The 11,015-nt window shown below is 41.6% G+C and overlaps 1 protein-coding gene across 10 annotated transcripts in view; it reads left to right on the top strand.

Annotated features, from left to right (window-relative positions):
* Rgs7 (regulator of G protein signaling 7) overlaps positions 1-11,015 on the top strand; it is a 544,505-nt gene that overhangs the window by 197,688 nt on the left and 335,802 nt on the right. The window contains exon 1 of one of the 10 annotated variants that reach the window (XM_023710289.1): positions 5,514-5,794. The exons of the other annotated variants lie outside the window; for them this stretch is intronic. The gene's annotated coding sequence lies outside the window, so the exon portion shown is untranslated. Of the gene's footprint in view, positions 1-5,513; positions 5,795-11,015 lie in introns of those variants that run through there. 10 annotated transcript variants of the gene reach the window in all.

Genomic DNA, 11,015 nt, shown 5'->3' with positions numbered 1-11,015 from the left:
ATGCAGTGTTTGGCCAGCATTGTTTTGGTTTTTATCTGACTGTTAAGACAATCCAGAGCAATGATTTGTTTCACTTTGAAGAATCATAATTTTTAACATGAATGTATGACACCTGGAAATTGCTTGGGTAACTTTGATTGAAGTACTATTTCACGTAGAACTTAGTACAGCAACATGCAGGAGACCTGTCTCTTTGATGGTGACGGTATCTGGGCTCTTTCATGCTTCTGGAGTCCGCCCAGAGGCCTTTCCATTACTTTTTAGGATGATGAACTGGATTATCTGTATTTGTTCCTTGTGGAAAAGAATGAAGCACCAGAACCTCCGTGTAGAGAGTGAGCTATGCAGGCTGCTGAAGGCCTTTGGAGGTTGTGCTAGTAGATGTTCCTGCATGAAAATATTTTGAATAATATGTTAGATCCTACCAGCCAAGGTTTTAGCCAAAAGGAAAGCAGGATATTAAGTTTGTATAATCACTTGGATCCAAACCGAGGATTCGGTTCTAGGTGTGTTTTGAAAGTGAGTGTGGATGCCAACTATTTGACCTTGAGCTTCAGTGTTCCACACACCCTGATACTAAAACTTTTTCCACTCTCTATTTTTTTTGCCTCACTAATCACTATTTATATGTTGTGGTCAATATATTGTGTTCAGTTATTACATTCTTTGTACTATGGATGTGGAAATTATCTCCACTTTTGTGTCTTGTTGTGCTTTTAAAATATTTTTTTTTATATGAGAAAGCAGTGATAAATCTTCATCTGGTGACTTCCAGTATAAAAATATGTGAAGTATTACCTGGTTGTTGTATTCAAATAGAATGTATTCTTAAAACTTGGTAGAATTTCTTGGAAGTCTAGCTCTTGACAAATAAAGAAAACGAAACATTATGTTGTATTCCGTGTGTTCAGAGCAGTGTAAGTTCCTTTGGTGGGGATCTCTCTTTAAATGGAAGTCATGTCTTGTGGTCCTGTCTGCACTGAGAACTTGGAGCATGTGGGTCTGTAAAAAGATCCCATTGAGCATGTTGTTAAAAGCCCTGCTGTGCTTTTCATTTTTTTTTAACCTTTCCCGGGTCTCCAGCTTCAGCCCTGGGAAAGGATTATTATGACTGTCCTCGACCATCATGTTTAAATTTCCAACAGAGCCAGTGTTCTTTGATTTTCTGCTGTCCAGTCTCCATGCTGCTTGTACCTGACCAAAATGAAATTTTATTTAAAGAATGATAGCTCTCAGGCAAACTCTGGAGAGCTAATAGGAAGGTAATTGGGGGGAATATTGTTGTCCTTCCAGATGTTCAATCTGGTGTGTTGTAATAAAAGTCCCATTTTGATTTGATTTGGCTTTAGGAGTTTTTAATGAGGCACAAGGGGAGCTCTTGGAGTTGCCTTTATCTTCTCCTTGAGAAGGCCCTGGCGGTGGCTTCAAGGAGGTCAGCCCCCTGTGTGCCAGGGGCTGGGCCTCTTGTAGACTCAGAGCCCAATTTGGCTTGCACATGGAGAGCCAGCTCACCCCTCAGCATGCAATGCCCATCCTCCCAGCTGCTGATATTGGCACAGAAATCAGGGCAGAATTTATTAATTGCATTGAAATATATAATTGTCAGTGGAGCTGCAAATGTGTGTGATTAATCAAAATTGTCCCAACAGATAAGATAGAAGTGGACTGGTGGCTGTGTATTGGAAGAAAGGGGCACTATACAGGGCTCTCTAGGAAAGCTATACTTAAATCTAGACAGAACTGAGTCATCTTTTTTCACTGTGAGCAAGGTCTCTGCCAAAGCTTGCTTCAGGTGCCTCGTCCTCCTGCCAGCCTCTGATTGATCCCTTTCCTAACCTGCGGGCTAGGTTGGAACACAAGTGGTTATGCCTACCTAACCATGAAGCCAGTTTTTCACTGATACAACTTTGTACATGTTTGCTCCCAGCATAGGGGTTTTGTAGTGGTAAATCCTAAGACAGTCTCACTCCATTCCATTGCATAATTTTAAAAATAACAGTGCCATTTCCAGTGTGACAACTCTGTATTAAGCACATACTTCTGACTTTTACAAAGATAATACTTATTGATGGACTGGAAATTGGTTTACAAGTGGGGTAAGACTACCTTGATAAAAATTCTGCCCTTGTATGTATTAGCTGTGTGAACTTGCAAAAGAAGCTTGCAAATTTAAGACTTAAGTTTTTCATCTGTGAAGTGGAGATCCTGATAACAATGGCTGCTTTATGAAATAGTTATAATTAAATAATATGGTATATGTATAGTATTTGTTAGGCAAGTATCCTGGGATTTACTGAAACAAGCATTAAATAGATTGTTATTATTTAATGGTATCATAGCCCATGGCATTTATGAAAACATTTTAAATCACTTCATAATACTGGTGATAGGCAGAGGGTATAGATCACTGGAAGAATGCTTTCCTGATATGCCAGAAACCAAGATTTCTAGAACTGCAATCAATCATCCAAGCAACCAACCAACCAACCAGCCGGCCGGCCAGCCAGCCAGCCAGCCAGCCAGCCAGCCAGCCAGCCAGCCAACAAACCACCTGTGGTTAGCTGACAATTGCTGATCAGATCTGAGTTGAGATTTTGCTTGCTTGTGGGAAAACCTAGAGGATCCTCTGACTGCTACTAATGGACACATTGATAATCGTCTCCCACCTCCTAGCTAAATTCCATAATAATTGTACTGAAGCTATGGCTGTGTATCCAGACAGAAACTTGGAACAATGTGGTTTGTATTTTAAAACTCCTCCTGAGAGAAGGTACTTTGCTTGATGAATATCTGATTTTGCCTAGAGATTATTATTTGTCATTATTTCGTGACTCACTAAATTAAAAAAATGCATTGTCCACCATATTTCTTCCATATTCTAGACCAGCAGAATGTGGCCAACAACACAAATCCATTTTTAAAAATGCTGCTGTCTGTGGGGAAGCCTGGATAGTTTGAAAAAGGTCAGGGAAAAAAATACATTCTATGAAAAAACTTAATAAGCTGCCACAAAACATGCAGTTCGTGTAACCTTCAGGACAATTTGATATCAAGGTGACTAATCACTATTTTAATTCTAAGATCATTGACTACTTTGGTGAAATAGTTCTTATTTTAAAATATAAAGGATAATATGTATAAACAGCCTCTATGTGAAGCTGACACTGACTTTTATGAATGTGAATGTTACAGCAGTTGGAAATGTTACTCTGTTTTAAATTCCAATACACATCCTGTGCCCTGGTTCTTGATTTTTTCTTATTTCATCTGTTCTACACTCTAGTCAGGCAGAGCCGCTCATTTTTCCTCACTTGTCAGAGGTCCATTAATATATATACCATTTGATGATTGATGTAAATTTTATAAAGAGGGTGCCATCTTACCCAGATCTCTGTGGGTTGCTGAAATCAAGAGGCTATGTTGACACCAAACAGCTTAGTCATGGCCTGCGTCACAGAATGTTTAGGCACAGGCAGTAGAATGCGGCTTTCTCAAAGACTGTTCCATGATGGCACCTAGTCCCGTATGTCTCCAAAATGAGATCATGTGTCTGACAGATTCTAAAGGAGAAGAAACGCATCTATATGAACCAAAATAAGAATCTCAGGCCTATCTTACGTCATAATAATACGAACTTCTGTGCACTCTACCCAAATAGAGCAGGATGGCCCAAGAAGCACGTTGCCTTCCTGCCATGTTGACTCAGCCTTGCTGAGAACTACCCTAGTTTTTCTCCTTTTATATTCTCTATTCTCCATGTGCCTATCTATGGACTGCTTGCTCATTTTTTTTTTTTTTTTTTTTTTTTTTTTTGGTGAGACAGGGTCTTGTTGTGCAGTTTGGGCTGGCCTTGTGCTCACTTTTGTAGCCCCCAGACTGATCTTGAACTTGCAGAAATCCTCCTGTCTCAGCCTCACCAGTGTTGGGATTACAAGCATGTGCTACCACACCCAGCACCAGCATCCGGGGCCAAGATGGTGTGCCTGGGACCAAGACCATACAGCGTGTGGGGCCGGGTATCGAATTGGGGTCCCTGTGCTTGCCAGGTAGGTGCTTATTTCTCTGAGCTATCTCCCTGGCCCCTATATGTTTTTGTTTATTTACTTATTTATTTTAACATTATGTATTTCTTAAAGCCAGAAATGCCTTCTAAACTGGCCTTCTCTGAGATGATGTGTTTTCCTTCTGTGGCCTTTTTTGTGGCCCGTAGCACCTTGCTTGTATCTTAATGTCTTTATGATTTAGCAAAAACAGCTCACCTTCTACATACTTTTGAGTGTATTCCCAGTATGCTTTTTCATTGAGAAATAAGAGTGGGTGGGTAGATGGAGAGAAGGCTGGCTGGGAGGAATGACTGTTTCTCCTTAAGGACATTTTCTACTTTTCTTTTGTTCTAGAAGGATATGTAGGTCTTTGTCAACAAGGGAAGAAAGAGAGGGCTTCTAGCTGTAAAGAGCAGTGCACACAAAGGATGGGGGCAGAGGAAACTAAGTGGTGAGTGGTTGTTTTGGTGTGTAGTAAAACAAATGGGGGCCGCAGGGTGATGTCATTTGGGTCATAGACCGTGATGGTGGACAGACCAAGTGAGATTAAATTATAAAAGGTTTTAAAACCAGAATAAGCAGAAAGGAAACATTCTAATTTTTTAGGGAAGCAGCTGATCTAATAAAAGTGGATTGTGTGTTCACAAATAACATAAAAGATTTAAAAAAACTATCATTCCTTTGTGAACTCCATATGGTGTTTGTGGAGTTTTTAAACTCAATAGAGCTCAATATATCTTGAAAATTAAGAAGTAGACTTAAGCTTCTGGGTACTGTTTGAGAAATATCGCATAAATAAGTTGATGCCTAGAGAGGTAGATAAATGGCTTATGGATGATTGGTGATAAAATTGTCTTTTATGATTTACAGTGCACTGGGGAATGCTAGCCATTTCTGTTTAATTGACTCTAATGTGATTTTGGGATTGAAAATTATCTAATATTCCGATATCTTTGACCCTTGATTTTAGGTATCTGAGGAATAAGTGCTGTTTGTTACAGCCACTAATTTAGGATTAAAAGGAAATTTTGGAACTGTTAGGGAAAAGCTGAGGGATGTATTTTTCTACCTTAGTTTTCAGGGCAGATCTAAAATACTCCGTATTGAAACGGCTATCATCATATTTGTTACATTTTCCTTAATGCTCATGTGTTAAGTGATGCATCCTTCCATTCATTCGTTTAACATTAAAATGGTTTCATTACTTTGAAAAATACTATTTTTTTGTTCCACACGATAATTTTGAACTAAAACTACATGAAGGAAGACAGCCTTTGGTTTGAGTCCAAATTGCAGTCTGTGCGTCAGTGTGTACTTCCATGGAAAGTGTTCTGTGTTTGGGAGAGAGGCTGGGTAGACACAGGCATATGCAGCAAGCCGAGCAGTACCAACCTCTTAAATAGGACATTTGCCAGTGAGCAGAGATACAAGGTGCCTGTGGGACCCTAAGTGGCAGTGGCAAGCGGAAACATTGAAGGACACCCAGGTTTTGGAGACAGATTTATGTACATCAACAGGCCCTGATGGGGATCACTCTAGGGATGCCAGGACTCGCTCTCTGGTGGCCTAGTGCTTATACTGGATAAGCAAGAAGGAAGTACAGAGGCAGAATGGCTGGTCTCTCTGTGTCAGAGATGGTTTATACAGTATGCATCATACTGACCACTATTCATCAGAATGGCCAGCTGTTTCTAAGAGACTGAAACTGGAACTGGAACAGGAACTATTACCTGGGCAACTACCCAGCTGAGGTACACTGGCTGGGAGGTGGAGTGGGGGCAGCGTTTCCTGCTACAAAGTCGCACGATTCCAGGGCTACCAAATCTTTTTGCCAAAATACAAATAGTATGTCTGGCTTTGTAGGCCTTCTGGTGGTTCTCATTATTTTTTATGTCCACAGTCATAGTACAAAATATTTATAAACAAAATGTAAATAAATGATTGTGTTGTGTTCTAATAAAAGTTTATGGGTATTAAAATTTGGATTTCACATAATGTTTGCATTTCATGAAATATTAAACTTTTTAAAAAACCATTGAAAAACCTAAAAATTAGGTGATGCCCACTGAATAGGTAGTGGGTCAGATGTAGTCTATTGGGCAGTGCTTGTTGACTCTTGACAACAGTGACTGCGTCTGCATCTAGAATCTGCCTAAATTTGCTGGATGAATCTACTTCCAGGCTGCTTGGATGAGAAACCACCAACACTTAGCAAGTGATTTTTACTAAGTAAATGTGGATGTTTCTCACACCAGCAATTAACTGCTTGTTTTATTAGGTGGCTTTTTACCACCTCGAGCAAACCAGGGAGCCTGCTGTGAGCCATGGAGGGAAGGCCATGCTGGATGGTCCTTTGCCTACTTTTGAAATTGTTTCAGCCTCAGCTCCTCTTCCCTTAATTCAGTGTCAGGGCACTCCCCGTTCCAGGAGCTGGGCTGGCCAGGGCTGCTGGAGGGTGGCAGATGCAAGGGAGGGGCACTGTTGGCAGGAGCAGAGTGGCGTTCATCTTCAGCCTTCCTTTTTGCCATCTTTTCATTTTCTTCTCAAACTGCAAGTGGCCTATTGCGTCCCCCGTGACTGATCAACAGCAAGCTTCCCCTTGGTAGGAACGTTCCATTTAAAGAAACCACGTGCACATATCCGTGTGTGTATATGTTTGTATGCTGTGTGAGAAGCTGACTGTTTCGGATGCTCATGAAGAAATACCCTGTGCCCAGAAGGAGAAGGAGGGAGGAATGGGGAGCCCGAGAAGGTGAGCTGCAGTGCAGGCCCGATGACAGAAGCCTGTGGGGAGTTTGGAGCTATCAGGAGGAAAGCCAAAAACAGTAGGTCTTTATGCCTTCACAGTGATTATGGGATATTAGACTGTGGGACACCAGGACGGTGTGTAATCTTGCCTGAGGAAGTTCTTTGCAGCTGGGACAATCCCTGACAAAGCTGAAGGTTCACTGCTGACTTGATTTCTCACACCTGTGTTACAAAGTCTTTCAGTGACAAGATCTAGCTGTCTGCCTAACTACTATCTAAGTGCTTACCTCTCTACCTCCCTACTCCCTCACTGCCTGCCTGCTTAGGTGCCTACCTTCCTACCTACCTAGTGTGTGCATTTAGGAATTATATCATATTTCCTAAAATAGTGGTTACCATATAAATAATTTATTCATAAGATGATAACACAGGCCAGGGAGATAGCGCAGTAGAATATGCACTTGCCTGGGAAGCATGAGGTCCTGAGTTCAATCCCCAGTACTGAAAAAAAAAAAAAAAGGATGATGCACGATTGATATCTGAATTTCTTCTGGTAATTAGTTACTAGACTTTAGTTATAAATTAACTAAATTTATAACTAATTGGCAATAAGGATGCCCAGCACACATGAGGCCTTCAGTTTGGTCCCTGGCACTTGAAAATAGGAAGGACTAAGAGGTGACTGAAGATGAGTGAGAGGAAGAGCAGACCCAAAAGAAGGATTTCCATTTCTCAGCCTGTGGTCACATGGCTGACGGAGCCATTTGGTGATGCTTGCCCTCAGGGTCCTCAGGCACCATAGCACTGCAGGCCCCCTTGGGAGGAGGAAGACTGTCCCAGCAGTGCATTTGTGTTCTCACTTGGCAGAAGAGGCATGTTTCTCCTACTCCCCGCTTAGTGGGCCGGGCAGTCCTGTAGCTCACTGAATGCCAGAGGTTCCAGTGGCATCATTCTGTTGTATTCTCAGGTAGTGGTGTGCCAGAGATACGTTGTGAGGAACGCGAGTGACTTTGTCAGCCTTGTTGGTGCACTGTATCAGACAGACCAAAGCATTTTGTGTCATGCCAAAATTGTCCAGAGTGTTCAGGGAACTTGAGGGAAGAGTTGAAATGTAGCAACTGCTATTAGTGAAATTCTCAGTATTTTAAGTAACCTAAAAGAGCCTTTCTTAGAGAACCACAGCTGCCCTTAATGAATAATAACATTCAATCATGATGGAAACATTACCTGGGATCTGTATTTTAATAATTTCTCTTATTAATAATGTACATGGGATAGTATTATGATGTCATGTTTTGTTGATATTGTTATGCTGGGAGGCTTTTTTGTTCCAGAGTTTGAGTTTAAAATATCAAACATACACAGCACTGGTATCCAGTTCTTCATTTACCTTCCTTTTTTAGGACTTTGGTTTATTCTTGAGTCTTCTGTTCTTAGCCCTTAAAGTGCTTTAGTTATTAGCAACTTCCTCCTCCGTATTCCATGATGCCACTCATTGGTATCAGTGGGAATGCTGCTTTTTGAGGCACATGTGAAGTGATAAGCAAAAGGCAAGCATGTAGACTATTCTGGAATAACTGTTTGTGAAATGAGCGTGCCATTGGCCTAGGTTGCTATGGTGGCTCATCTACAGCTGAAGAGAGAGGAAACATTTAAAGATAACCATATGGCATCAAAAATGATAGGAAGGTGTATGATCATCATTTATACTTCAGCTAGCTCTTACTGAATCCTATATTGTATCAGGCACTGGAGCTTGAGCTAAATGCGGTGAATAAGGTAATGAAATTTACCGTAGCTATATTCCATTTACCCTATCTATAGATGCCAGTGTGAAAATGTGCCTCTCCCTGTAAGATCAAGTTTCTTAACCATCAAAGAGGAAATCTCTGCATTAACTAAAATATCAAAGTAGTGAAAGTGGAGTCATCTCATTGGGTAGAACCAGAGTTTTGCCACTGGAGTGTGTATCCAAATTAATTCTTAACCCATCCTCTCAGGTCGCTCATAATCTCCCATCTGGAGTGGAACACAGTGAACTTTTTCCCTTGCTAGTTGCTCACAGTCCCTTTTTACCCTCTCCCCTGCAAAACAAACTAACAGGTGACACCCATTTATTTTTCTCAGAAGTTTGCTCACATAACTGGGTTGCCTTCAGGAACAGTGTCTGAGAGGCATAGGTTTACCTGATACTCTGCACAGGCTACAGCCCTTTCAGGCCACTATAAGACAAGTTTGACAGCCAGTATTTCTCATTTCATAGATATTTTTGGGGACTAATCAGACATTAGTCTCTATGATATTTCATGGTAAGTGTCCACTCTACTAAACTGAGGGAGAGCTAAACAGCAGATGAAGCACTATTTCTGGGTGTGTCTGCAGAGTGTTTTGGAAGAGGCTGGCATATGAGTTGGTGGACTGAGTGTGGCAGATTTCCCTAAGTGTGGGCAGATGCCCCAGAGTCTAGATGTCACAAAAAGGCAGGAAAAAAGTGTTTTCTTTCACATTCCTTCAAAGATGAGGTGACCTTCTCCTCTGACTTGGGTATTAGAACTCCAGGTCCTCTGGGTTTTGGAATCTGCAGCCCGCACCAGTGGCTCTCTGGGCTCTTGAGCCTTTGGCTGCAGACTTGGAGTTCCATCCTCAGCTTCCTTTGTTCTAAGGGCTTTGGACTTGGGCTGACCCCACCCCAGGCTCCACTGGCTCTCCAGCTTGCACGTAGCCTATGTGGAGCTTCTCAGCCTAATCTGATCTTTATCTGAAACTGAAAATTTTGTCAGAAGTCCTGTTGGCCTGCTTCCGGTGGGACTAGGGATGCTTTCGTTCCTGTCACTTCCCTCCCGTTTTATAGTCCCCCTAGTAAGAATAGGCCTCTGACTGAAGTGAGTATGTGTGTAGCACATTTTATAAATGACACAAGATGGAAGAGCAGGAATGGGGAAAAAGGAAAAGTCACACACACATACACACCAGCTCCTTCAACTGCTCCTTCTCCTCTGGACTAATTTCAGTTGCTTCTTTGAAAAGTTGAGATTTCAAGAGAGAAAGGAGGGCAAAGAGAGTGAAGAGGAGAAACCCTTACCATTTTGCATGCCCATTGACCCAGTGAGTTTCAGAGTTCCTTGCCCAACAGGCGGCTGTGGGCTTGGCTGGCTGGCAGCCCTGCACTTTGGGCTTCTTGCTACTATCATGCAGTTGAGCAGATTTCAGATCCCAAGTTCAGTGTCCCTCCAGGTGTATCCTGCAAGCACAGCAAGACAAGCAGCACTTACCTGGGCAGGCCCAGGACGGAGATCCCTAGACTTCTGCTGCATGGTGTTGGCTCTGTGGAAGTATCACCCAGCAGGTGCACACCTGTCCTGGGCTTCCCAAGGAGGGTGTTATTTATGTAGAGGTTCAAAATCTGTGAAGCTCAGGGCCTCAGGAAGTTGTAGTAGTGTCTATGCATTCTCACTGATGAGGCTTTTTTCCAAGTATCACTGTAAGGTGTGAGATTGACAAAATTGTGTGTGTGTGTGTGTGTGTGTGTGTGTGTGTGTGTATTTGTGTGTATGCACTTGTGCATGTGATTATGTACATTATCCTGAAGGTTTTGTATACAGAACAGAGAAATAAATATATTCACAAGCATAAAATTTGAATTTTTAGCTGCAAGCGCTATATGTAGTTCATCTAGAAGTTGTCATTTTAGAAAAATGTGTTTATTTTTTGATGCATTATAAGAACAAATTTGGAAAAATAGTAAAATCTATGTATTACTATCTTAGTCTATTCATATCACTGCAACACATATTGTGTCATTTACAAACAATGTACAATCATTTCTCACTTATCTGGAGACTGGGGAGCTCTAGGTCAAGGTATCCTTTTCCTGTATCCGTATCCTCACATTTTGGAAGAAGCAAAGACGCACCTTTTGTTTGAATACTGATTCCATCCAGGTGGGCTCTGCAGTCTGATCCCATTACATCCTGAAGCCCCTTCCCCTATTACCATCACCTGAGGAATTAGAAATCAGTGTTGAATTTTAGGTCAAACACCAATATTCACACCATAGAATTATGGCATTCCAGATAAGTGGTTTAGTTGTGTGGAAGATTCCCTTGCTTTTTTGGTTTGGCAAAAGAATTCTGTCCAGAGCTGACTGTGTGTGCAACTTTTCAGGACATAATTGTCTCTTGGAGGGCTTGTAAAAAATAGGGATTTTTAGATTTTTCCAGAGAG

Source organism: Octodon degus, unplaced genomic scaffold (genome assembly GCF_000260255.1).
Source record: "Octodon degus isolate 3935 unplaced genomic scaffold, OctDeg1.0 scaffold00017, whole genome shotgun sequence".
NCBI classification, from domain to species: Eukaryota; Metazoa; Chordata; class Mammalia; order Rodentia; family Octodontidae; genus Octodon; species Octodon degus.
Note: the sequence above shows the minus strand (reverse complement) of the source record. Positions and strands in the feature narration are given on the sequence as shown.